This window comes from Amblyomma americanum, chromosome 4 (genome assembly GCF_052857255.1).
Source record: "Amblyomma americanum isolate KBUSLIRL-KWMA chromosome 4, ASM5285725v1, whole genome shotgun sequence".
Classification (NCBI taxonomy): domain Eukaryota; kingdom Metazoa; phylum Arthropoda; class Arachnida; order Ixodida; family Ixodidae; genus Amblyomma; species Amblyomma americanum.
Window position 1 is genome coordinate 11,809,428 of NC_135500.1, and position 27,772 is coordinate 11,837,199.

The window sequence follows — 27,772 nt, forward strand, 5'->3', positions numbered from 1 at the left end:
CGCGACAGACGATCTGGCGACACAGCTAATTGAATACAGCGGGAGCGGCCGATCGTCAGCGAAAATCAGTCGCACGTGTGCGCGCGCGAAGCGTTGGTGCTTTCGTCTCCCGAGAAAGACGAAACCAACCGCACTTGTGTTTGCTTTCCTTCCGAGAGGAGAGCTAACCGAGTGCACATGCGGACACGACGCCGGGTGGTATTTGCTTGCCTTCTCCTGAGGGACCCAGGTAGCACCGAAACGTTGCAATAATGTTACATTTTTGTTGAAGACTATATTAAAACGCTTCTTTAGAGCGTTAAAATAGAGTTTTCTGCATAACACACGTTATATGTTAATTTTTAACGTATTACAATGAAACATGTAACGTTACTGCAACTTGGATAACATTTTTATAACACTATTCTAATGTTCGGTACTACCTGGGGAGAGAGTCCCGCAATGCTGTGGATGTGGGGGGCACGGCATGCAAACCTGGTGGGCCAATGATTCCGAGGGTCCATTCTCGGAATTCAATTGCTCATAGTAGTTTTGATGTTTTTTCATGCTATATATTTTTGAGAGCAGATTTGGAAATTTGCTGAAACTTGAAGGCGTGCCACGCGGCTCATGAACCAATCATGTGGTATATTGTGATTGGGTGATGCAAGGGATGGGCCGGGCCTTTAGGTCTTTAAAACCAGGGCCCGGAGCCATGGAAAAGGGTTCTGGGCTACGGTCTGATGTGATGCATCTTCGGCTATGCCGAGTAGGGGCCTCCCCTAGTGGTAGCCAGTTCCACTTTTCTGCTGTTTAACCTTTCTAACCTTTTTGCCACTTTTAACTTGTCTTTCATGTGTATCAATCTGCTTGCAATGTAAATATTTGTGTAAATACAGTCAAGTTATACTCCCCTGAAATACCTGCATTCTGCAAAGTCGCAATATCGTCTCTGACGGAGCACCTTTGGTGCCAAGAAGCCTTTGGTCATCCAACCAAGTAACCGTCTCGGGCGGTGAGCATTTCTGGTGCGAAGTCAAGGGACTTAGTAAGGTCTGCAAGGAAAGACCTTACGCAACTTTACTGGGGCATAGCCGCCTTTCCGAAATTAACCGTGACAAGTGCCTAGCTGTCTTTGGATTCCAGCGAAGTTGCAGCTGTACCTCCGAATCCTCCTCGCCCGTTCCCACGCGGCTTCGCATGCCATGTCGCCATGTGCGGTAAAAAGAACAGTTTGCAGAGTTTAAATGGTTCAAGTATGAAGCTATGCAATGAAGCCAATTACAGACTTCTGTACAACAGCTAGAGGAATTTCAAGAGCATGCTGTGTGATGCTAGTCAAAACTAATGCAGTCAACTATTATTTCGTATTTTTTTGACCAAACAGACATGAAATGTCTGAAGATGAATGTGTACCAAACACATCGGTGCATCAGTTAATTGTGATGCGTGAAAAAAATTGTACTAACTTATAAATGCCCATATGTCGTCATAATCAGGAATACTGAAGAATTAAGGAAAATAAAAAGTTTTTTTTTTTTGTTCACGCTCACACACCTGCTACAAACATCTTTATACGCGTACGTAACAATTTATGACTCTGTAAGAAGCATTTTGGGTAAAAAGTACAGTATGGCAGAAAGGAATCTTTAGGAAATGCACTGTGTAGAAATAGCCATACCAATTTCATGTGATCGTTCGATAAATGTAACAAATACCGTGCAAACAAGCTCGCTGCATAGTATAGTTTTTTTGCAAGTTACTGGTTGCAGACCGCTCTGCAGTCACTGGACTGTGATTGTGTAAGTACTGCATGACAGTGCATGGATTGCACAGCAGTTGCTTGTTCATTTCGTTTACCACCATCATTTGTAAGAAGGGGCCATTTCTCATATACATGTGTTTCTCTGCGAGTGTCGTTCTGCGCAGCGAGCGTTCTTTTGTGCCCGCATGTGTGCTTTCGGTGCGGGAGGGCGTCCTTGGCGGCACCCTCCGTTCTGCGAACGGACCGATGGGCGCCCGCTTCGTTAGCTTATTGGTGTGGTCGTTAGGGCCGCGGGAAATGCCGCCGCTGCCAGAAGTACGAACCGGAGAGCCGTGCGGCGTCTCCTTTCAAGTGGACCCATGCACGTGTGCGGGTGAGAGTGTGTGTGTTTGTGTGTGTGTGCGCTTCCGGTGCACTGCAGGTGCGCGGTAACCTGCAGCGCTTGGAGGCGACTCAGTCAAGTGACAGACGACAAGGAACCCGTGAGAGTGTGTGTGCGATGCTATTTTAGCTTGTAAATAAGTTTTCGTAAATATACCCTTTTGTATTTCCTTCACATGAGAGTTTAATCGTTTCATTTCTTCAGCGCGTATTTGTAACATTAATTTAATCTTAAGCCTCATTTCAAACACAATGAAACAGGACGTGTAACTTTTTGACATGTTCCTTTTTGGCAGCCTCTAAAAATATTTCCGCATGAATGGGCTAGCTTAATTGTTTTGCAGCAATATAACCACGGGACTGCTGTAACTTGCAACATTTTCAAATTGTGTGAGCATCACTGCATGTGAGGGGTCACAACCATATCCTAGCTGTTTCTTGAAGGTCCCGTTGCTTTGATGGCAATGCTTGGACAACCATGACCATCTTCCGCATTCATGCGTACAGGGTATGCCCATTACGTGCATGCCTTTCTACCTATTAATGCCTTACAATGCAAACAGACAACAAATAAAAGGAAGAGCACAAGTACAGACAGTGTTTGTAGCCCACACTCTTCTTCTTCACGTCAGTAAATGTATATGGCACATACCCACGCGGGGGGATTTGCCAAGGTACAGTGGAGATTGCCAATGAAATATTTGCACGGGGGAAAAAAAAGACGTGAGGCGGCGGCGTAGAAGACTGAATCAGGATAAAAATTGGAAAATTCAATAAAATTTAAGAAATATGAATTACCGAGAATAGAATCAAGCATTTTAGACATGCAACAGAATTTTGTATGCAGCTGACAAGGTGACCGATCAGTCGCACTTATGTAATCATGAAGGTAGCCACAAACACTGCTTAACGGGAATTCCTTGGCGCTCGCACCGAACGAGAGAAGAACTGGAAGAGACAGAGGGAGTCCTAACCTCGAAAGAGGGACCTCCAAATACTGCTTTCCTTGAACTGCGAACCGCCGGCGAGAGAGGAGAAAATGACCTATTGTTTCAACTTGCCCACATGAGACACAAAGGTTTGTCGCAGCGAACCCGCATCGGCGCAAGTATAAATTTAAGTGAGGGATTTTGCATCGCAGAAGCGTCACTGACACCTCGCAACGCCTTGATTTACACCACTGGACATTCCATGGGTAATTTAAGTGGTGAAAATCCACGATATTGAGCAACGGATCACTCAAGCTGGCTGAAATATGTTGGAACCGCTGGAAACGTGAAGTTTCCAACATAATGAGGTGAAGGACAGGAAAGATTACAGGAGCGCTGAGAGCTGACCTTGCCAATAAATCAGCCACCTCGTTAAAATAAACACCCGAATAGGCAGGTACTCAGACCAAGTGGATCTCACGCACTGTGCACGGAACATAAAACCTAAGCGACCAATTCAATAACGATTTTCCGGAATTTTGGAGACTAGAACTGAAATGCAGTCTGCAAGAATGAGAACTCAAGCTACATGCCTGGGAATTAAGAGAAGAGCCAAAATAACCAAAAACTCTACGAAGAATATAGGAGTATAATCAGGGATACAAACAGAATAGCTCCAAGCCAGATCCTGCGAATATATCCCAATTGTAATGTTTAGTAGCTTCTTCTGAATTTAAAAGTAATGCTACTACTTTGAACTTTAAACTTTGGGGGTTCGAATAATAGCTGATAAATCACAGGGGGACAAAAACTGAATAACGGTAACAGAAACTTTGGCTATATTCAAGAAACATTACAAATGTCTTCCTTCGACGACTCTTCTTCCCGCACTGCCCCGTCCACCCGTTTTCTTCAGCAACTCGTTGCAAGGAGATCAGATCAACTTGAAGCGGAGCTAACAAATTCTGCGTGAACCTAACTTGCGGAAGCTGATAGCGTGGCCAATGCCTCCCATGCCTACTACGGATGGAATCAATACAAAGTCGAAGAAAAAGTATACCGCAGCACACATGATTGGAAGTGAAAGACGAATTTTGTTGATGTTGTTAGCCTATCAAAAGATGGCACATACCTACACTGGGCGATCAGCCAAGAATCCGGTGGCTATTCACCTGTACTCAGTTAAAAAAAAGAAAGCCGCGCGGGAACGCAATACTGGTGGATGTGCTGAATTTCAGGAACAAACGTATCGTGCAACAAGTAACAAAAATATTCGTGAATCAGATTTTACATTGCATAATGAACCATGACTGCACCAAAGCAATGAGATATAAGTGAAGCATTTCGTTGCTTTCGTGACAGAAATGAGTTATGAGGTTTGTTGAATAAAAAAAAAGTGATTTTTGATGGCAGCCAGCATGAGCCATTTAAAGTTATAGCTCAACATTAGTCACATCTGATATAGATGACACGCATGCTTTGAAAACAAGATAATGTTTTTCTTTTTTTTTTATGAGAAATGCACAGGCAGTTTCAAGGCTTGCTTCACAATTTCATTTCTGGCGTATACACAAAGGCATGTCTATAAATTATTCGTGCGTTACACCAGAACCAACACTACTTAAGTTGGTAAATCATGTTCATTACCTGGGTGTCATTAATAGCAAACATATACTAATGCTGCTAATCCTATAGAAGAACAAACAGCGGTTTTATGAAGACGTTAAATAATACGTGATACTGCATGTGTCCATCAGGCAATGAACTGTGCGGCAGTTTCAGTTTCTCTTCTCTTATTTTCAGTTTCGGTTGTCTTACTTTCAGTTTCGCTTCTTCAGAGTTTCAGTCACATGCATGTCTCTTGACACCACGTATACGTGACGCAAGAAAAGTAGAGGGGGGGGGGGGGGGGGGGGGTTCGCGGAAACTTGGCGTCATCATGACATCGCTCGCTCCGGTGTGTCGTTCGATCTTGCATCTACAATACAACAACGTGTCGACGAGGTAAACCTATGAGTTGCACGGGATCTTACGCCCCCTCGTACATTCCTAGAAACACCGGGCCAGTCACCAGTACCATGGAACCAGTGGAAGGCACTGTTTTCTACCTACTTTCAGGAGGCGTCTGGCCTGAGTTTGCTGCAACCCGGCGCAAAGCCATGCCTTTGCAGTCGCGCGGCGTCGAAGGTCAGCGTCGTTCCGCAATTAACGCCTCCTGCCACGAGCGCAAAATGAAGGAGCAGGGACCTAAATTAATGGCGATTTCCACTGGTCGTGCTGGAGCAGCTTTTCTTGCTCCGCGACGACGAATTCGAGTTCAACTGGTCGACCTGGACCGACCGCGCGAATTCCGCTGGTCGATTGGAGCAACTCCGTTCCAACGGAGCTCACAAGGTTGATACGCCGACCAGTGGCGGATCTGCTCCGAGGCGGTTTGGGGCGCTCTTTTGCGATTCGAGCGCCTCACTTCAGATCCAGCAGTGGAATTCGCCATAAGTGAAGTTACGAAAGGCGAAGATACGTTTCAAACCGCGCTCAGCACTTGCAACCGTCTGTCCTCAGCCACGACGGAACGCTACCGCGGTTCAAGATATGTTTACAGAACCCTGGCGAGCCTGTCAGCTGCAGGTTTACATTGCTCAGTTACGCGAACCTGCGTAGAACTGCGACTTCGACAATTCCGTGAACACTGTTGTTCGTGATCAGCTCGTTTCTGGCGTTGCGTCGGACAACTTCATAGGATGGAATTGTTGCTCGAAGGTGCAGGGCGAACCGGGAAAAGGCGATTAATCGCTTGTACGAAGAAGCACTTTTTTTAAAAATTCAGTGGTCACTTTGGCGATGTAAAGTGCGCGAGGCGAAAGCCTTTCTGCGCCCACTGTGGCTGCTTCTTTTAATTTTTATTTAATTATTTTTAATTTTTCGCTTCTGAAACTGCATTGTCACATAAGTTAATTTTTCCTTTTTATTTTTGTTTCTTTAAAATTGTTATTTATTTTTATTTTTAACGTTTCGTGTTGAGCTATTAATTTACTTCACAAATTAATGTGTAATTACAAACTAATGCGCAATTTCTAATCACCAATTACTTCTTAATTGCTAAGACTATATGGGTTATATCAATTATTATACCATTGATGACGTCATAGTGTGACAGATTTCGCGGACGGATGGATAACGAGAGCCATTAAAGGCTTTCGCTTTAAATGTTTGCATGAAGTCGCCTATAGGCAGCTATTGGCTCTAGATTGCAGTTATTCGTTTCGGGCCCCTGATTATACACCTATATTCGCTGTTCATTTTCTAGGGGTTCAGTTGGCCCTATAGATAAGGTCTCTTGCATCGTTACTGATGTCATTATACTTGCTGACAGCCTTTCTGTCCTGACTCACTCGAAGGCTCGAAGGACGCTCTTCTGGGCCATTCTCTAAGATTTTTCATTCCACTACATGTTAAAGAAATGCGCTTTCACTGGATACCTGGACACTGCGGCATTGATGCTAACAAGACGGCCGATTTTTTAAACAAAATCTGCGCTTTGTGGGCCTGTGGTACCATTTACTCTAAACACTGTGCATTGACAACAGCTTGCTTCCAATGGTTCCTGCATCTGCATTTTTTCAGTCATGAGCCTCTTCGTGCTGCAGCGGATTTTCAACATTCCCTTGGAGTGTGTGCTTAAGTAGTTCATGGCAATTCGAGGTGTCTATGAAGTGGGATTCCAAATGTCCCCACTTTATAGACAATGATTCCAAATATGAAGTGGGATTCCAAATGGTCCCACTTGTTTTCAAGTGGTGCCACCTCAAAACAAGTGGTTTTAACAAGTGGTCCCAATTGTGGTCTCACTATGCAGGTGTTGTTGAGCCTCTGCGCAGGCTCTTGTGACACTACGTTGCTTTCGCTTGGGACTCTGAGGCAGTTCAAAGCTTTCATGAAGTGAAGTAACTACTTTCAACTTGTGACGTAATGCACTTGTTTGATCCGGCTCTACCAGTGGTCGTGATCACAGATGCTTAATTCAGAGCATGTACTTTCTTTTAACTTCAGATACTACAAAACGTTTGCAAAAACTGCTGGGTCAGTAGCCGAAGCTAGTATAGGCCCAATGTACACATTTGTTATTACAGCAACAGAAGATGCCAACATGAAACTTGGTTATAAATGATCAGTGAACAAAGTATTAGCAAGCAACACTCAACAGCACAGGGCCTAAGACTGACCCCTGGAGGCACTCCAGCACACACAGGCTGTCGAGATGATTTTAAGTGTTTTATGTGGAAAAATTGTTTTCTGTTAGTAATGTAGCTTGTAAAGAAATCAAGAGTGGAATCCCTAAAACCATAGTGCTCTAGCTTGTGAATTAAAATGTTATGATTAACAGTATCAAATGCTTTCTTTAAGTCTAGGAACAAGGCTGCAGATATTTCATTAGCTTGTGAATTAAAATGTTATGATTAACAGTATCAAATGCTTTCTTTAAGTCTAGGAACAAGGCTGCAGACATTTCATAATTATGCAAAGATGAACATAACTCTTGAGACAATGCCATTACTGCTGTAGATGTAGACCTGTTATTTCTGAAGCCTTGTTGACAGTGAGATATGATTCTAGTTCTCTCCAAGTAGTAATTTAGTTGCTTTCCGACAAGTTTTTCGAACACAGTGTTAATGATACTCAAAACCGAGATTGGACGGTAACTGCCTGAATCATTACTATCCTTGTTTGTGAACTGGTATAGCTGCAGCGATCCTCAAAATATTTGCATAAATACCTTCGTAAACTGCATGATCCATTATTATTGATAGGAGTGGAGCAAGTTGGTGGATGTTCTCTTTAATGCTCTCAAAGTAATCCCGTCATGTCTGGTTGCCTTGTTTGCAACGAGTTTTCTTGATTGCTGTGATGTCACAATCGGCAACAGCTTGCGGTAAGAAGGTGTCATGAACACAAGGGTCATTAACAGAGCATGGTAGATTAGGGATATGAGCTACAAACTCAGGGCCAATGTTTGTGAAGGAATTATCAAACCTATCAACTGTGTTTTCATCAATGTGTTCAGGAACTACGCGCTGTTTTAACTGTCTACCGATTACGCTATTTCCCACATCCCACATTTTCAGGAGTTTCCTTCTGCTTTCTGTATTAGCATACAGTTGTATTCTTTCTTTCTCATCTGTATTAATGCCACTCCATAGTTTCTGGAGGATCTGAACTTGTTTGAATAACAAATGTTTTCTTTTTGACGTTTCCACTTACGATACCATTGATCCTTCTCTTGTATAGCCTCAAGTATGTTCTGATTCATCCACAGGCACAAAGAATTGTTCGTACCTACGGGTAGTGCATAATGTGCATTTCGATATGGCAGACTCAAGAGCCTCAGCAAAATTTTCGAATTCAGTGTGAGCATTTGTATGATATATGTTGTTGAAATCTAAATTGTATATTTTCTCCTGCAAGAGTTGATAATTAATTCACGCAATTGGTGCAGAACTCATTCGAGCTGTTTTGTAGCAGAAATGTAATGGAGGCCTGCATACTGCTGCATATTTGCATCTCAACTCTCCCACGCTAAACACTCTGTGTATGGGCATATGAATATTGGCATGGGCGTGTGTATGGGCATATGAATATCAGCATTACTTTTCATGGGGGAGGAAGTTCGAATTGAAGCAGGTCATCAAGCACAGTTTACCCTATACTCATCACATGGAACCAGTCGTTGATCGACACGTAATATAAGATTGTCTGCATGACTAGATTATTCACTGATGATGCTTTGATTTACCTCAGTGTGATTGCTCATATGGACTGCTAATATTAAAGGTCACATCTCGATGAAACAATTTCTTGCTCCTTAATGTCTCTAATGCTGAATTCATCATTCACAGAGTACCCGAATATCCTCCAGATAGTTTCCAGATAACAGCTATTAGCGTGCTTATCACAAGATATAAATATCTTGGTGTTCATCTTAAGTCATACCTGTCATGGAATCAAAAGAATAACTGTGTGTTCTGCTAACACCTTCCTGGGCTTTATTGAACATCTAGAATAAGCTCCTGTAAATGAAAAATGACTTGCATACATTACACTAATCCTAGCCCAAACCTAGAACATGCATCACACATTTTGTATCGTGAACAATGTAACCTAATTAGTGACATTGTTACAAATTATTTAGCGGCCGTAGGCAAATGTCAAGTGATGACCCGTCTATACTAATGTTTGATGCATCATTTCAAAGAAGATGTAAGCAAAAATTTTGTGTCTATACCACTTTAAGCTCAACTGTATACGCATATCAGGAGATGATAATCCAAGCTATTGTTACCAATGTAGTCTATTGTAATGTAAACAGTAAATATTTGTGCAGTGCTAATGCAATAATTATTTAATAAAAAAAGGCTCTGATGACTTGGATGCATTCTTAAAGAGTTTGCCATGCAGCTGTTCTAATGACTGTCACTATGAATTCAGGCTAATCTATCTTACCTATTAACTCAGTGAAATGCTGTGTGGCCCTTTCTGCAGATTCTACAGTACTGCAACAGTATAGCATTTTGAGCAGTGTTATGAACAGTGTTATTGTGGTCCCTTTGTCTATTTTGTGCACTCACTTAACCATATCTCAATTCACACATCTGTTCAGTTGTCACACCTCAGTTTATCTACTTTAATTTATGTGGGTGCTTAAGAAAATATGTAAACAATCTACAATGTATAGATTGTTTTTATTGGAAAAATAATTTACGATTGCTTGTGGTGACAATGCATCTTTAAAAAGTGTTGCAGCTTTGTTTATTTCTGCACTGCACGCCAGACAATGCTGGTAATGAATTCAAATCTCTGGATGCATGTACCTGCAAAGAGATTGGACGACAACGTAGTTGCAGGAACAAAATAAATATAGGTTTATTTCTGTGCTATGACAGGCAGATTGCAATATACTAGAATCTGAAGGAAAGGTAAGGCATAGTATAAGTTGCGATCTTCCAAGTATTTCAATAACTGATGCTAATGACATCTTCAGTACAATCATGAAAGGCCATCAATGTTGTCTTCACGTCTCTTTGGTTGTTTGTCACCTGAAAGACAATCACAACAGCGCAAATTAGAACAGTCGTCGCTTTTAGCTCTGCACACACCGAACTCTTATTTGACAGCGCATAATAGTACCATGTGCCACTTAGCAGAGTTGTTCAGAAAATGTCTGCATCAAGTTGCACCCTAACAGCAACTTTGTGAATTGCCAGCAATGTGTAGCCATGGACCTGAGGAAAAAGGAAGCATGTACAGGTGGGGAATGTGTCAAGGCAGTGAAACCCCTGTTGGTCCGCGGGTGCACGCACCACTCTTACCGAGCACTCTGTACTTATAAGACACACCATGCCAGAAGGTTCCCTCATTTAATCAAACTTATTGTGCCTTTTGCAAGCTGCACACTTCAGGTGCTTGGTAAGAGCCTCCCTATCCGCCACCTGGGAGACGCGCTCTCTAGCAGTCAGGTTCTGCCGAGAGAAAAAAATGGTCTGGCTAAGCCAGATGCAGAGAAACCATTGTGCTGTAGGTTTCGCTTCAGTTGTTTAAGTGTGCAACACACTGAGCTGAAAGGAAAATATACTTACCTGCAGCATATATGGCCAGTATGGAGGTGCCTCTCGCGCTCTAACGCACACACCATCCTACTGGTACCACAAAGCTGCTGCTGAAAGGAAAATATACTTACCTGCAGCATATATGGCCAGTATGGAGGTGCCTCTCGCGCTCTAACGCACACACCATCCATCTGGTTCGAGACAGCTGCACACCTCATAGGCGAGGTCTATAAGTACACAGATGAACTTGTAGACGGGTTGTAAACCAGAAGAGAGGGCCATAGAGTCGATCTCATCTTTCATATGTAGTTGTGTCCTGGAGATGTTATTATAACAGTTGCCTCATCATTGCTGTTAAGGATTTGCTTTTTTATGTTCTCCTTCTGAAGCTCAGTTGGCTTTGAAAAACTTGTACCTGAGCTGGACAGCCTCTGCTTCTTAGTGGAATGAAACCTGACTTGGTGTTCGATTTTCTTGTTTGCAGGCTCCCTTGATGTGTGGGGCATTTCTTGCTTCTTAGTGCCTTCATAAATCTTCAGTACAGGGTCCAAAAGCTTGCTGGCCTTGTTGTGCACTTCTTGAGGAATTTCTTGCTCTGCGACATACTCTTTGAGCAATTCCATCTTGGCCAAGACCAAGTCAGATTTTGTCATGCTTGTAGAGGCTTCTGCTGTTTGAACACTTTCCAAAATGTGGAAAGCCTCGCTTGCCTTTGAATTGGATGACACTGCTTCAGTAGCTTTCAGGATCTTCTGATCTCTTCCTTCAGGTGCGCCAGCGATGACCACACAGTGAATGTGTTTGCAGATCGTCAAGCTCATTCGGTGCTCCTCACAATCACATGAATAGCTATGCACACACACCATGCACTCGCTGCACTTCAGAGGGCAGCAGGCACTACCTTTCTCTTTTGAAATCCTGTATGTGAGGCCTCTTGTGGACTGGGATTGCACAGTCCATGTTCCATCTTCATTCCTCTTGGCAGGCGTAGTAATTGCCACAGCAGATCTGTGGTTCTTCTCGATCCGGCTCATCTTGCTCGTTCTCTTTGCTTTCACAATGTGTTGTACCCTCTTCATCAAAGACTCGTATGTCATGTCCATCAGTGCAGTGATGAGCCTGTCAACACGATGATTCTTCTTACCTTCCAGGAAACTATGCTTTAAAGTCCTGTGTATCCTTTCAAGATACATGTTTGTGTTGATGCCAAGTCCAGTTTGAAAACTGTAGGCCCACATCTCCAGGCGGTGAGCATAATTTCCTCTGAAGTACTGAATAAACTCCTGAAGCCTGGGATCTTTGTTGGCAAGAAATGACTCGAGAAGCTCAGCCACTTCGTCTTTTTTTGGGCACTCTAGCAGTGTACGAACAGCATGGTAAACATCTACTGCGAGTTCTTTTCCTTTTATCTTCTCAGAAATCCTTCGCTTCCAGTTTTTGTCCACATGCCATGTGCAGAGTAGTCGATGTTGAGGTGGGCCCATGACTGTTGACCAGGCCTTGAAGTATTCGGATGCATCATCTGTCATGAAAGTTCTAGCTGACAGGGCTCCTGTGGAGGACTTCAGGGATTCAAAGAATGCTGATAGGGTTTTCTCATTAATCGTGCTGCAGATGAAGTAAGCCATAGGCAATCCTGCTCCATATTCATCCAGCACCAGAACAGTCACCAGTTCAAATTGGTACCCCGTTGTTCCATGTGTGGAATCAACACAGACTGTTCCTGTACCTAGAACTTTCAGCAGCTCTTCCTGTGGCTCCGTCATTAAGGCAAGAGCAAAGTCTTTTGTACTAAAGGTATTCGTTGGGTCAACAACTTCCTGCTCTTTGTACAAGCGAACAACAGGTTGCCCCTTGTTCCTCATGCTTTGCACCCATATGCTTACACTCACAGCATCACTATCATGACATCTTTCAGGAACTGTGAGGTTATATTGCCGCTTGATGTTGTGCAAGTCCATGCGATTTGTCAAATGCAGAGGAGTTAGCTTGCTTGTCACCGATTCCCTTATTTTCTTCAATATTGTCCTCATGGGCACTCCTTTCGAAAGGTCATCCGCAATGCTTGCCCTTTCCTGGTCAGTCATACTCAGGTGTTCAACATCTGCATCATGCCCATAATGCGTCCTTTGGTACGATACCTTGACAGTACCCTCGTCTCTAGTAACGATCAGAAAAGAAAGGCATGTCCTGCCGCTCCTGCAGCTTCCCTGACTTTTCATCGCACGAGTCTTGTTGCCTCGACCTGGTCGTGCCACTCCTGACCTGTTGCAAGCGTAGTAGGTCCTCGTACATCCGTTGGTGAGCCTTTTTTCACCTGTGGATATTACGAACTTGCACACCTGGCTCGCTTCCTCCTGTCCTTTCCAATCATGGAACTCTGTAAAATGCATAAAAAATACTTTAGAAAATATTGTGTAGAAAGGTGTTAAAACTGAAGGCACTGTCATTGTCAGTGACGAATGAACAATGCTTGAAAAATATTCGAAAAACATGGAGGATTATGTGCACCATAATTTCATGTATACACTGTACATACCAAAAAGCGGAACTTTGTACCTTGCAGAAAATACAGCATTCAAATGCCCAATTCAACAATATCACGAAGGTTTGCGATACTTGCGCTATATGCTTCTGTTGCCATCACCTCGCTCAATATCTGCACGCGTGTTTGCTATGTGGCCCTAGTTACTATCTCGTAATACCCACTTTAACGCTGAAGCATGCAATTGCGTGGTGGAATCCTGGAATGCGATCCCCTCGTGTTATCGTTATTGTCTTGTGGACGTGTGCGCCCGATGAATAAAGTAATATCAAAGGTATTGAAGGCAATGATATCAGTGCGTTTTTAAGGGAGTATGGTAGGGTAACCCTCCACCAAAAATCAAATTTGGAATTTTGGCACAGAAAAATCGACTACACTATGCGGAACAGTCCTGCGGAAGCGCGGCCTCGAGCGCCCGCTCAAAGCGGTTTAAATGAAGGCTACAAGGGTAGACGTGCGGGCTAGTTGGTGCTGCATACTTGTTTTAAACAGCGCAAAAGGCACGGACACAGGAGGGACACACAAGACACACACAGCGCGGTTCAGATGTCGCGCCGAAATGTGCCACGCGCCCTGGCGTGTAAAAGTGGCAAGTGGAGTTCGGAGGCCGGTTTGTTTATCGTTGTTTTTCGCGGTTTTCTTCATTATGGCGTGTTTTTTTTGCTTGTGTGTGTGTATGTATGGCAAGTAAACGGTGCATACTAAAAGATAATGTATTGTTGGAAATATTTACTTTTATAGCAGATATGCAGCTAGTGGTGCTCTTGTAGCGTGTTTCGTCTTTGTTATTGTTTGCATAGGTCGTGATCGCTTATGCACCTTTTTCGAACCTCAAACGTAGTACTTGCCCAGAAGATGGCACGATCAAAAATGGCAGATGGCAAATGGGGCAAAAAGAGAACATTAAAAAAATAATCGCTTCATTAGCAAGGACAGTGGTAAACCGGCACGATAAAGCGCAAGCTTCACGAAACCTGGTGAGAGGATCGGTGGTGATTCCTTCGATGTAGACGGCTCAAGTACAACTGGCTACGTCTCATCGACTTTTCTCTTCCCTGCAGCTTCATGCAAGATGTTGCTGTGAACAACATATCTAATACACGTGCAGCAGGGGATTCCTCCTTTCTGTTTTGTTCATACGCTTCGATCAGTGATTTGATGCTCCCCTGCTCCACGTGTTTTATAAATACTGTTGAAAATCGTACTCGAATATAACAACTTCGAATTCATCAATCAACACTATTCACAAATTAACGGCACAGCCATGGGTACAAGGATGGCCCACACCTACGTCAACATCTTCATGCATAGTAATAAGTCTAAATTTTTGAAAGATTGTCCCATTAAGCCCACCCTATACAAACGCTACTTGGATGATATCTTTTTAATTTGGACTGACACACCTCGTCCACCCCAACATATCTTTCACTTACACGTGCGCCCACACCACAATTAACTTCCTAGATGTTGAGATTTTGGTAAACGAAAGCTCACTCACCACCAGTGTATATAGAAAACCGACGGACCGTCAACAATACGTACACTTCCAAAGCTGCCATCCTCGTCACTCTAAAACAAGCATCCCATACTCTCAGGCACATCGATCTAAAGGAACATGTTCCCAAGATGAAGACTTCGTAAAAAATTCCAAACGCATGCAAGAAGTCCTCATTAAGCAGCGATACCCGTCGCCATTGCCGACGATGCCATTCAAAGGACATCTAAACCCAACCGAGAGCAAATACTGGAGTGACGTCGATACAGCGAGCAAACAGACCATCAGGCAAATCTCGTACTTCCCTTCACCAGTAACCCAGCCGCCTAACGTACGTAAACAAAATCTTCAAAAAAACATTTCAACATTCTCAAACAAAGCGAGCTAGCGCCTCGCCAAAATTTTCACTGCTCTCCCTCATGCAGTCTACAGACGACCGAAAAACATTCGAAACATTCTAATACACTCAGTCACATAAAGAGCCGGTTTTGGGGTGTCGACCTTGTGGAAAAAGTAGATTCCACGTCTGCAAACACATTACAAACATCAAGCTGTGAAATGAGGACAGCTTCAGGATTCAAATGGAAAATTAATGACAACTCTGATTGGGATTTCTGCAACGTAATATACCTCCTAGGATGCAGTGTGTGCAGTACGCAGTACATTGGGCAGGCCGTTAACTTTATACGAATTCGCTTTAATAACCACCGCGCGCATATTTTATCCCTACCTCCCCTTGTTAAAACACATATATTAATGAGAAAAACGACCCATTTGATGCAATTAAGTTAACAGTCCTACAGGGTGGGTTCCACAACAAAGAGATCTCGAGCAACGCGAGTCGTACTTTATTTACAAATTTAATAACAATTCCTCACGGCATTAATGAAAGTCCGGGTGTATTGACCTCCATCGCCCCTTGCAGAGCCAATGCTGACCTTAGGAATTCCGGCGCGACAAACCTCGGTCGTTTGTCGCCAGCGGCATCTTTTTCAAGCTTCGCTGCCCGCTTACACAAAGCTCTGAATTCATCCCCCACCCCTGTCTTGCCAGTTCGACGCACCACCTTGCCGAGCGGGGTGCAATTGAAGAACCAAGAACCCTTGATGGGCACAAAAGAAAAATACTAGAAAAAGGAGAAAGAAATAAAGAGAAAAAGAAAAACGCTTTGTCCCCTGCCGCCCAGCGAGCTTGCGCGGGAGGCCAGCCCGGGGGAAAAAAGGAATAACGAGGGGAGGGAGGGCATCCGGGCCCTCAAAGCAACAATGACAGACTTTGGCGGAGTCCCGGAGCAGATAAGAATCATAGATGCATGTACTGCCCGTGCCGCCGGCCAAAACGAGCAAACAAATAAACAATAAATTCAGACAGGGCAGGAGACGTTCCAGGAGCGTCTTCGGTACGAATAGTGAAGGCGGAATCAGCGGCGCAGTTAGCTTAACTACACACACGTGCACTGTGCATGAAACACACACACACAAAAGAAAAAGAAAAAGGCGGCAAAACATACGAGTTCGCGAAAGTGTCCTGTGGGGGGGTAAAGGTGAATGGCAGGAGCATTTAATCAAGGGTTCTTGGTTCTTCAATTGCACCCCGCTCGACAAGGTGGTACGTCGAACTGGGAAGACAGGGGTGGGGGATGAATTATGAGCTTTGTGTAAGCGGACGGGCAGCGAAGCTTGAAAAAGATGCCGCTGGCGGCAAACGACCGAGGTTTGACGCGCCGGCACTCCTAAGGTCAGCACTGGCTCTGAAAGGGGCGATGGAGGTCAATAAACCCGGACTTTTATTAATGCCGTGAGGAATTGTTACAAATTTGTAAATAAAGTACGACTCCCGTTGCTCTCTTTGTTGTGGAACCCACCCTGTAGGACTGTGAACTTAATTGCATCAAATGGGTCGTTTTTCTCATTAATATATGTGTTCTGACAAAGGGATGATGGGTAGGAATAAGATATTTACTTATGCAAGAGTGACTAGCTATGCGCAAAAATTTCCGTGTTTCAATTTTCAAAACTGCGAACTTTGACCGCAGCGTCCCGGACAAATAATTCCAACTCCCGACCGCGTTTTTAAATTCATTCTAAACGGGGTACGTGTTTACTGGTACCTGCAGTGGTCGGCTGCGCAACTATATATATAAGCTATCGCGTGCAGCTGTCATATTATAAAAGAAAATCCGCACAAAACAAAAATTACGCAGCAACGGGCTGTGGCGAATGATTGCGCGCAATATTTTTTCGCGGGTTAGTGAAACGAACAGTTTTGTTTTAAATCACGAGAGTTGTATCAAAAGCCTTTATATGTCGTCATTAATTACGATAGGTACGACGGCACAGTGAATAGGAGTTTATATAGACTGTCGTCCTTCAAAGACCCAATGCTTTTCTCCTCCAAAACGTCGTGTAGAACAAAACCGGACCGCCAAATTTTGACACGGTTGTACGAAATTTCTGCACTAACGAAAGCTATGAGTGTAGTCTCCTGCATGTAGAGAATGTAGAATACAAGGAAAAATTATAATATGTATGCTCTAGGTCAGGTTCATAGTCCTACAGCACTCGATTGTAAATGCAGGCACTCGACGGAGCGCTGATAGACGGGCGTGGTCACCCGTAGACGCATTTGCGTGGCTTTGCATGGATAGTACGTGTTTAACCTCTCAGGTCTGCAAAAGCTGTATCGGGTCCGCCAGGCAGTGGCGATTATAATAAATGCACAACGAAGCGCGCCGTTCGAGCGCACTAAAATAATACACCAGCAGTTCAAGGATATCATATATAATAAAAATAAAATGCGGGATTTAGCTCGCTGCAAAAAGCTGTAAATTCGCCCGCTGCGCACATATATAGATGCATTCGCACAGACTTGCTAAGAACGTTAAAGCAAAACAAACAAACAAAAAAGCCAAAGAGGCAGCGCAGGAAAATTCATGCACGTCGCGTTGCAAACATGTCTCCTTACCTTTGTCGTTCCCAAAGGACAGTTGCAGATTTTCGGCTGGGAATTTGTGCGCCACGTTGTAGTGATGAACCAAATTTTCGAGTGTTGATAGCAGGCTGCTGCACTGGTCGCAGTGGAGAAAGGCTCCTTTCGTCTCCAACTTGTGCACCATCCTCATATGCTGCAGCATGTTTTTCCGCTGAGTGAAGACTTTGTCGCAGACGCCGCAACGTCGATCATGATCACCGTGCTCAGGTTGACGTTCACTCTGGTTTGGAAACACTGACGCCATTCTGGACAGAAACGCGCATGCAGTGTGTGAAAGCGCGGCGCATCAGGTGCGCTTTTTGAACCGCGCGCGCTGTCAAAAACGTGGGGAATTCCGAGAAAAACCTAGGGAAAATATGTCTCTTCCCAACCGGACACGACGTCATTAAAAGTCACGTAATTATGACGTCACGTGACGTTTTATGCGTGACGTCACATTTTGTTTGACCAATCAGCGTTTCCAGCCCGCCTGCACCGAAACGCTTGTATTTCCAAAAGCCCGAAGATGCAGCAGCGGAAGTTCCTGTTACTAAACACAAAAACACAAGCAAAACAAAAACTACGCGCTTACGTTTGTCCGAACATGCATTATTGCACAAACTGAAATGCATTGTTAATAAAATGGTCTGCCGAATTAAAATTTTCTCACAACAATCCACTCTTTACATCGCCTGCGTTCGTCGCGCCATCTTCACGTCGGCCGACGGGGTAGCTGCCGGGTTGGCTGGTTTCGATAAGAAGTTTCATCGGGAGGAAATGCGCATAGGAGTGAGTAATGCGCTACGTCACAGGCCCAAAACCAGCGCGAGCGGTGTACAGGTTGCAAAAAAAATTGTCTGCGGTTTAGCCCTGGTTAACCCAAGTCGAATTGCGAAAGCTTCGTTTCCTCGGCACGTCGTCTACGAAGCGTCTCATTCCGACGCTCTCGAGAATTCAAAGCGGTCTCTTCCGCAGTTGAAGAGTCACTAAGGCAGGTGTCACTTCTTCTAGCCGCATCTGCGTTACGACGCTTCTCGAGTCTTGCGGCGCGTTCTTCTGGCGTCTCTTGAGCGCGTTGTCTCTTGTTCGCTAATTCGTTCTGTCGTTGTTGCGTCTCTTTCGCGCTCTCCATACCGACTACAATATGCACGCCGCTTAGCTAAACGTTGCTCCCGCTCTTCATCCGTTTCTTCCGCACGCCGCCGCTTCTTAGCTGCAGCACATAGTTGCAGCTTCACCTTATACACACCATCCGACATACCGTGGAGGATTCGCTGGGACGACTGCGACGAGCCGAGTTGTGGGGGCCGCTTTTCCACAGCTGGTATGACGTCACACATAGGTCACGCTAAATGTCAATGGTGGATTCTCCGGGACAATGGCCAAGAGCGGAAACCTCGAGCAGTATTGCTTTCGCAATAAAAGAGAGTGCCGAAGGTGAGCTATGCCGAAACTCCGTCTCGGTATAGTTGTCGCGCGATCCTGTCGTACTCATTAGAGTCACTGGAAAAAATTTCAGAGTACCGCAAAGGTCGGGATTTGACTGGCAACTTCCAAGTCGACTGCGTCGCATGAAAGCCGCCGTGTTAGAAGAGCTGACACATCGGGTTGAGTGTTTACTGAATTAAGTACAAATACTTTGTGTCCGGAGATAATGGTTGCTAAGAGCGAAAAGGAAATGTTATTTTGTGCGAAGTAATGCAGCCGGTGGTTGTTTTGCACGCCGATCGTGTTTACTGCCGGAACTGTGCTACGATTGTGGGAAATGGCGCAGTATCTGTCTCATATATCGTTGAACACCTGAACCGCGCCGTGAGGGAAGGGATAAGGAGGGAGTGAAAGAAGAAAGGAAGAAGAGGTGCCGTAGTGGAGGGCTCAGGAATAATTTGGAGCACCTGGGGATCTTTAACGTGCACTGACATCGCACAGCACACGGGCGCCTTAGCGTTTTTCCTCCATAAAAACGCAGCCGCCGCGGTCGGGTTCGAACCCGGGAACTCCGGATCAGTAGTCTGGAGTGATTCAAAACGCCCGCACGACCGCGATTCACAAATCACAAATGACGTCAAGCCAATCCATCGGTGGGTGAAAACCATAGAGTTTCTTATTAAAGAAACTCTATGGTGAAAATAACGCTTCTGTTATCACGACCAGGTCGGAATAACAATTTGGCTTGGCTTTCCGTTAATTATTACGACACGGTGGAAATAACGCTGGCCCTTTAAATCTGGCTACCTTAATGGTTCAAGCCACCTAGCCATGGCTTGTGAAATTGTACTCGTCTTAATTTTAGCCTCCAATCAAATAACCTTCGCTTGGTTACTCTACCCGCTTAAAATCTACTTTTCATTCACTGTCCCTAGACCCCAATGCTTTGAATAAATGATTCCCGCTGCTTTCCACTGCAGAGTGAAGCCCACTCATATCCACTGGTGGGCTGGATGCCGCATCGGGCGCTCAAAGTGAAGCCACCGGAAGTTGGGCGGCATGTCCCGAAAGTGAGCCTTTGGCAGTGCACGAAATCGGGCCTCAGCACGGTTTTTCAGTTTTAGTTTTCGTTTTCCGCTTAGCATTTTGTCCTTTCGACGTTCTCGTCTTTCTTCGTAACAATGCCTACCTGTTGCGCCGTCAACTGCATGAGGAGAGCGGCAAAGTCCTCGGAAAGTCCTAAAAAATAAGGGCCCATTGCATCGCTATGGGACGACACTAGCTGACGACAGAACGTCGGCTGCACACAGTACGTACGGAGCCTCGTCTGCTCAATTGTGTCGTCCTGTTGCGCTAGCGTCGCCAACTCGACTCTTTGTTGTGATGCACGTTGTCGCGCTCTAAGCCCAAGTTATACCATCAATGGGGGATAAATTTAAGAGAGAATAGGTGAAAACCTTCATTAGGCAGCCGACTTTGCAGCGACCGTTTTACCGAGTTATGTTTAGGCCGAACCGGAGCGAGGCCACAATCTGGTGAGGTGCCGTCGGTGTTCTGCTGGTTCACATTAGCGCGTCCAAAATGTATATGGTACTGCTTTTTCGACGGAGCGTATGAAGTACTGTTTCGTACTGTCGCAAATTATTGCCTGAGTGGGCTTTTATTCGTGATGCTTGGTGCAGTTGACTTCTAACAGCGCTTGCCACATGCGCTGCTGCTGAATTCGTCTTTCTCGTCAGTCGTTTCTCACGTGCTGTGTAGATGAAATGTAGCTGTGCTACAGAGTTAGATTAAAAGCAAGTATGGAAGGTAAATGGCGCACTAAAGCGATAAACATCACCTGTCATCATTGAGAAGAGACATCGTCCGCCACCAACCCGAAATTGAAACAGCGGCAGCTGTGGCTCTTCGAGTGTCAGGATTTCCGCGCCATTGCCATTTCTTTGCTACACGAAAAGTTGTTTTTCAGATGACTTAGGCTCATCGTCATCCACTATACTTCTCCTAATTACGCTCGGAAGACAAGAACCAGGTCAGAAAATAGTGTTTAATGCACATATCCCTTTGCTGCGGCATGGTGAGACATGCATGTCTGTTCACTTCGGTTCCCCTGAAATTACAATGTTCCCCGAACAATGCTCACATTTATCACGTTCAGCTTGCTTTTTTCTTTGATATTACAGTAGACGCTACACGGAAACAACGCAAATAACTGAGGACGGAAGCGTGAAAGACGCGACTATATACATTGAAATACACAGCAGGTACCGAATTTTCGGTGGCTTCACTTGCGCCCACTTCAGAAAGCGGGAATGCGGCATCCAGCCACCTAGTGGAGATCAGTGGTGAAGCCACGTTACAGTTCTAGAGCACTGTAGCCTTGTAGCTCTATGACTGTAGCCACGTACTGGTGAGGCTGGATGGATGGATGGATACGGCTGAACCCTTTACATCGGGCGGTGGCTCAAGCCACCTAGCCATGTCTTGTGAAATTTTACTCCTGTCTTGCTTTTAGCCACCAATCAGATAACCTTCGCTTGGTTACTTCTAACCTCTTAAAATCCACTTTCCCTTCACTATCCCTAAACCCCAATGCCTTGGGTAAGTCAGCCCCGCTGCCTTCCACTGTAGGGTGAAGCCCTTTACAGAAAAGTATCAAGTGTTCAGCCGTTTCCTCCTCCTCTCCGCACGCAATGCACAAAGTGTCTATCTCCTGGTACCTGACTCTATACGTCTTAGTCCGCAAAACTCCAGTCCTGGCCTCAAACAACAAAGAACTTCCCCTACAATTATCATAGATATTTTCTTTGACAATTTCCTGTTTAAAGGTCCGGTATGTTTCTAGTGCCGATTTCGTCAGCATCCCTGTTTTCCACAAAGCTCTCTCTGTTCCTTTAACCTTTTTCTTAACCGATAATTGCTGATTTGCCCCCTTACTGCTGTCCAGATATTTGCTTGTCAATTTTCTAGTTCGCTTTCTCCATTTCGTGTCAACATTCTTACGTATCTGAAAACTTTCCTAGCCCACCGCTTTTCCTCCATCCTTCTCAATCGTTCCTCAAATGCTATCTTACTGCTAGCCTGTCTGCTCTCGAAAGACGCCCATCCCTTTATCACCCTGTACCCCCTGATTTGGTGTATTGCCATGTGCTCCCAAAGCTAACCTCCCTACTCCCCGTTGCCTAATTTCCAGCCTTGCTTGAACATCTGGCCTCATACACAGGACCGCATTCCCGAAGGTCAGGCTAGGGACCATCACCCCTTTCCAGATTCCTCTTACCACCTCATACCTATTGTAATTCCACAGTGCCCTATTTTTCATGACAGCTGCATTCCTACTAGCTTTATTCATTACATATTTTTCATGCTCTGTCAGATACTCAACACTGTTATTTATCCACACCCCAAGATACTTGTACTCATTCACTACTTTTAGCACGAACTCCTGTATTCTATGCTCGCCGCCCTCTTCATTAAATGTCATGACTGCAGATTTTTCCTTACTATACTTGAAGCCTAATCTATCTCCCTCTGTACTGCATATGTCTAACAACTTCTGCAGGTCTTCCTTGTTGTCAGCCATTATCACTATATCGTCCGCATATATTAGTCCCGGTAATGTCTGTTTAATCAATTCCCCTTGCTTGAAAAAAGATAGGTTGAAACCTAGTCCGCTCCCCTCTAGCTTGGCCTCCAAACCTTGCAGGTACAACATGAACAACAAAGGGGACAGAAGACATCCTTGTCTAAGCCCCCGCTGTATCTCTACAGGCCCTGATACTTTTTTTTCCCATTTTATGAGTACTCTGTTACCTCTATATATATCTTTTAAAAGATTAATTACTCCATTTTCCACATCCAATTTGCCCAATATGTCCCACAAATGCTCCTGAGTAACGTTGTCATAGGCTACCCTAATATCCAGAAATGCTAGCAATAAGGGCCTATGTTCCTTTTGGATGGATGGATGGATACGGCTGAACCCTTTACATCGGGCGGTGGCTCAAGCCACCTAGCCATGTCTTGTGAAATTTTACTCCTGTCTTGCTTTTAGCCACCAATCAGATAACCTTCGCTTGGTTACTTCTAACCTCTTAAAATCCACTTTCCCCTCACTATCCCTAAACCCCAATGCCTTGGGTAAGTCAGCCCCGCTGCCTTCCACTGTAGGGTGAAGCCCTTTACAGAAGAGTATCAAGTGTTCAGCCGTTTCCTCCTCCTCTCCGCACGCAATGCACAAAGTGTCTATCTCCTGGTACCTGACTCTATACGTCTTAGTCCGCAAAACTCCAGCCCTGGCCTCAAACAGCAAAGAACTTCCCCTACAATTATCATAGATATTTTCCTTGACAATTTCCTGTTTAAAGGTCCGGTATGTTTCCAGTGCCGATTTCGTCAGCATCCCTGTTTTCCACAACGCTCTCTCTGTTCCTTTAACCTTTTTCTTAACCGATAATTGCTGATTTGCCCCCTTACTGCTGTCCAGATATTTGCTTGTCAATTTTCTAGTTCGCTTTCTCCATTTCGTGTCAACATTCTTTATATACAGGTATCTGAAAACTTTCCTAGCCCACCGCTTTTCATCCATCCTTCTCAATCGATCCTCAAATGCTATCTTACTGCTAGCCTCTCTGCTCTCGAAAGACGCCCATCCCATATCCCCCTGTACCCCCTGATTTGGTGTATTGCCATGTGCTCCCAAAGCTAACCTCCCTACTCCCCGTTGCCTAATTTCCAGCCTTGCTTGAACATCTGGCCTCATACACAGGACCGCATTCCCGAAGGTCAGGCTAGGGACCATCACCCCTTTCCAGATCCCTCTTACCACCTCATACCTATTGTAATTCCACAGTGCCCTATTTTTCATGACAGCTGCATTCCTACTAGCTTTATTCATTACATATTTTTCATGCTCTGTCAGATACTCAGCACTGTTATTTATCCACACGCCAAGATACTTGTACTCATTCACTACTTTTAGCACGAACTCCTGTATTCTATGCTCGCCGCCCTCTTCATTAAATATCATGACTGCAGATTTTTCCTTACTATACTTGAAGCCTAATCTATCTCCCTCTGTACTGCATATGTCTAACAACTTCTGCAGGTCTTCCTTGTTGTCAGCCATTATCACTATATCGTCCGCGTATATTAGTCCCGGTAATGTCTGTTTAATCAATTCCCCTTGCTTGAAAAAAGATAGGTTGAAGCCTAGTCCACTCCCCTCTAGCTTGGCTTCCAAACCTTGCAGGTACAACATGAACAACAAAGGGGACAGAGGACATCCTTGTCTAAGCCCCCGCTGTATCTCTACAGGCCCTGATACATTTTTTTCCCATTTTATGAGCACTCTGTTACCTCTATATATATCTTTTAAAAGATTAATTACTCCATTTTCCACATCCAATGTGCCCAATATGTCCCACAAATGCTCCTGAGTAACGTTGTCATAGGCTCCCCTAATATCCAGAAATGCTAGCAATAAGGGCCTATGTTCCTTTTCCGCAATTTCTATACACTGTGTCAATGAAAATAGATTGTCCTCCAACCTCCTTTGTTTCCGGAACCCATTCTGTAGTTCCCCTAACACCTCCTCGTTCTCCACCCAAGCCTGCAGTCTATCCTTTATAATTTGCATCACCACCCTGTAAACCACAGATGTCACTGTTATGGGGCGATAGTTACTTACGTCTGCTTTGTCCCCCTTTCCCTTATATATCATGTTCATTCTACTTAATCGCCATTCATCGGGGACTTTCTCATCCACTATCATTTTGTTCACTACCTGTATTAATGTTTGCTTGGATTTTGGTCCTAACTTCTTTATCAACATAATCGGGATCCCATCTGGTCCTGTTGATGTGCCACTAGGAACCTTCTTCTCTGCCCTTTCCCACTCTCCTTGCTCAAGTGAAGCTATTGCTGTAACCGGTCTATCCTCCTTCGATAAACTATGTACCACGTGCTTTGCTGAAAATTTTTCCGTCATCCTTGTTCCTATGTGTTTTATTGCTTCATCCCCTTCTAGTCGAATACCCTCATCTGTAACAATAAACCTTTGTTCTAGCCTAGTTTTATTACTCATTGCATTTAGATGTTTCCAGAATTTTTGGGCTGCTTTTCTATCCTTTTTATTTACTTTTGACATCCATTGGGCACCCTTTCTTCTAATTTTCTCATTAATCAAATAGGATGCGTCCCTTCTACACTTTATGAAGGTATCCCATTTTCTGTCTACTTCAGGTTTTGGTTCCCCCCTCTTCTTGGAATATCTGTGTTCTCTGGATGCTTCCTTGCGCTTTTCTATTGCCCTCTTGACCTCCTCATCCCACCAACTCTTGGGTTTGCGTCTTTTCCCTTTTAACTTTACTCGCACCTTAGCTAGCTCTAGCTCCAGTAGCGCCCTCTGCCGCCATTCGTGGGCTTTCGTTGCAAACGTACACGCCATCCTCTCCCATTGCGCAGCGCTGGCGCTCGTCACACCTTCTTGAATAAACAGCGCGAACAAAGACGAGCACAAAAGACAAGAAAGCAAACGACACGGCGCTGACTAACAACTGAGGGTTTATTGCTGATCATAAAAGTATAAATACATAGATGTCGGCAATGAGGGAAAGGTTTACAAAGTGCAAAAAAAACCAAAAACAAAACATAAATGTGACAACAGCAACATAAGCACGCTAGAAATCAGCAGAGATTATCAACCCCCAGGAGTGACAGCTCTTTTTGCAGAAGTGTTAGCGAAGGGGTACTTATACATGCATTTCCCTGCTTGAATATATGTTGTATGCCTCGATAATTTCCCTCGCAGTTTTTTCCCGATTTTTGGCAATGACCTTGGTTTCATGATGTAGCGGTACGCACTGTTTTTTCTCTTTCTTTGCCCATTCACAATCCCGGCAATGAATGCCGAGATGACCTGAAACTACTTTTGACACCTTATAGCTGTGTTCGGTCAGCCTTTTATTTATGCAACGTCCCGTCTGTCCAACGTACTGCCCTCCACAGGGCAGAGGGATGTTATAAACAACCCCCTTATCACAAGGGACGAAGCGTGACTGGTGCTTAGTTGTGCACTTCGCGACTTTTCCTTTGACCTCATTAACAGATCGGCACAAACCGGCCAGACGATCAGGCGCGGAAAACACAACATCGACACCTGCTTTTTTCCCCACTTTTTTCAGGGAGTGTGAAATTCCATGTAGATATGGAATCACAGCGACACGTTTGCGGTTGTTGTCCGAACCCTGGTCGTCTCGTGTAGCTGGTTCTGACTTGCTCTTCTTTAGGGCCGACTCAGCTACTGACGTGATAAGTTCTAGTGGGTACCCTGCCGAAAGCAATCTTTTTACCTGGTGTGAAACGCTGGAATGCAGTCTGTGGTGGCAGGATTTTGTTAATGAGCTGTTCAAACAGGATCCTATGATACCCCTCTTAATGAGCTTGGAATGGCAAGAACCATAGGGAAGAAGGGGCTTGTTACCTCGGGGTTCGAAAGCCCAGCAAACGTGGCTAGGGGTGAAGTACAGGCCAAGGTCTAGAAACTTGATGTGGTTGTGAACAGGAGTTTCATAAGTGATCTCAAGGGGGAAGAGAGTGTCAGAACACACTAGTCAGTATGTTCGTGGCATGCTTTATGGTCGGTCACGAAGGATTTCAATTGCCTCTCCATGTATTATAGTCTTAAATATCCTCTCAATAAATCGTGGCTCGAATGACGCTCACAGACCACCCAAGCTTAAAGGACTCGGTCCCCTCTTTTTATGTTCCGGACCACGCTCCGCAACGATCAGGCTCCACGGAAACGCGAAACAAAGTTGACAAAACCAGTTGTTGGGCGAGTTGGTGCTGACGATGATCCATAACAGCGCGACGAGGAAGACAACGACGTCTCAAAAACTTGTTTTCCCCTTTACAAGGAATGCTCTATATTAGGTAAGAACCGCGACTCGCTAACTAGGGAAATAATGAAGCCCACCTGATAGCTAGGACTTCAGATCAATGTATCAGCACTCCCTCGGTAGCCTTGTCGGATAAGGAAACCCGCTACCTTGATTGTGAATGAAAACTCGTGCCTGCTGTAGGGGTGATATGTTGCACTGATGACTCTTGTATGTTGACACGTGCCTGATGAACTGGCGATGTTTGATATCACGCAAGTCAAGCGTGCTTGTATTTTTTTCCCGGCCACCAGTATTTATGCTGGCTGGCAGCCAATAAACGTCTTAGTTGTGAGTCAGCGCTGTGTGTTGTGTCTCCTCTTCTTTGTCCCGTCTGTCGCGCTGTTATGGGTCATGATCAGCGAAACAAAGGTCGTGGTATCCGCTGGATATTGTAATTTGGTACGAAGCACATATACCATCTTGCTTGCTCCCTGTTCTTTACGCCATCTTCTTCGTACTACTTTTCGAAGAACATCACCGCAGAGAACTCTGCACAGCTTAAAAAATGCGGTGGCAGTAACAACCTGATTCTCCCGCCGTGCGGAGAGAGTTCATTTAGAGAAGGAAAGGGCTCGAATGGGGAAGACAGAGCGCGCAATGAGTAAGAAAAAAAAAAGAAAGAAGGGGGAGGGGGGTGAAAGCCAAACGAGACGGACTGCAACTGTGACTGCGCTCTCTTTATCTCTATTTACTCAACATCGCACCGAAACCATAGTTAAATAACGCGATGTAACGG

The 27,772-nt window shown here is 44.7% G+C and overlaps 1 protein-coding gene and 1 long non-coding RNA gene across 3 annotated transcripts in view; both read right to left on the minus strand.

The window, feature by feature from the left end:
• RpL27A (ribosomal protein L27A) overlaps positions 1–18,976 on the minus strand; it is a 41,590-nt gene extending 22,614 nt beyond the window's left edge. Inside the window, exons 1-2 of one of the 2 annotated variants that reach the window (XM_077660708.1) lie at positions 18,927–18,976; positions 18,172–18,215 (exon numbers count right to left, since the gene is read on the minus strand). The gene's annotated coding sequence lies outside the window, so the exon portion shown is untranslated. Of the gene's footprint in view, positions 1–18,171; positions 18,216–18,335; positions 18,407–18,926 lie in introns of those variants that run through there. The other variant, XM_077660707.1, reaches the window with a different exon arrangement.
• On the minus strand, positions 9,948–11,822 carry LOC144130037 (uncharacterized). The gene is made up of 2 exons (XR_013313939.1): positions 10,237–11,822; positions 9,948–10,145 (listed from the first exon to the last, which is right to left on the minus strand). It is a non-coding gene; the product is annotated as an uncharacterized LOC144130037 (long non-coding RNA).
• Positions 18,977–27,772: the final 8,796 nt, after the last annotated feature.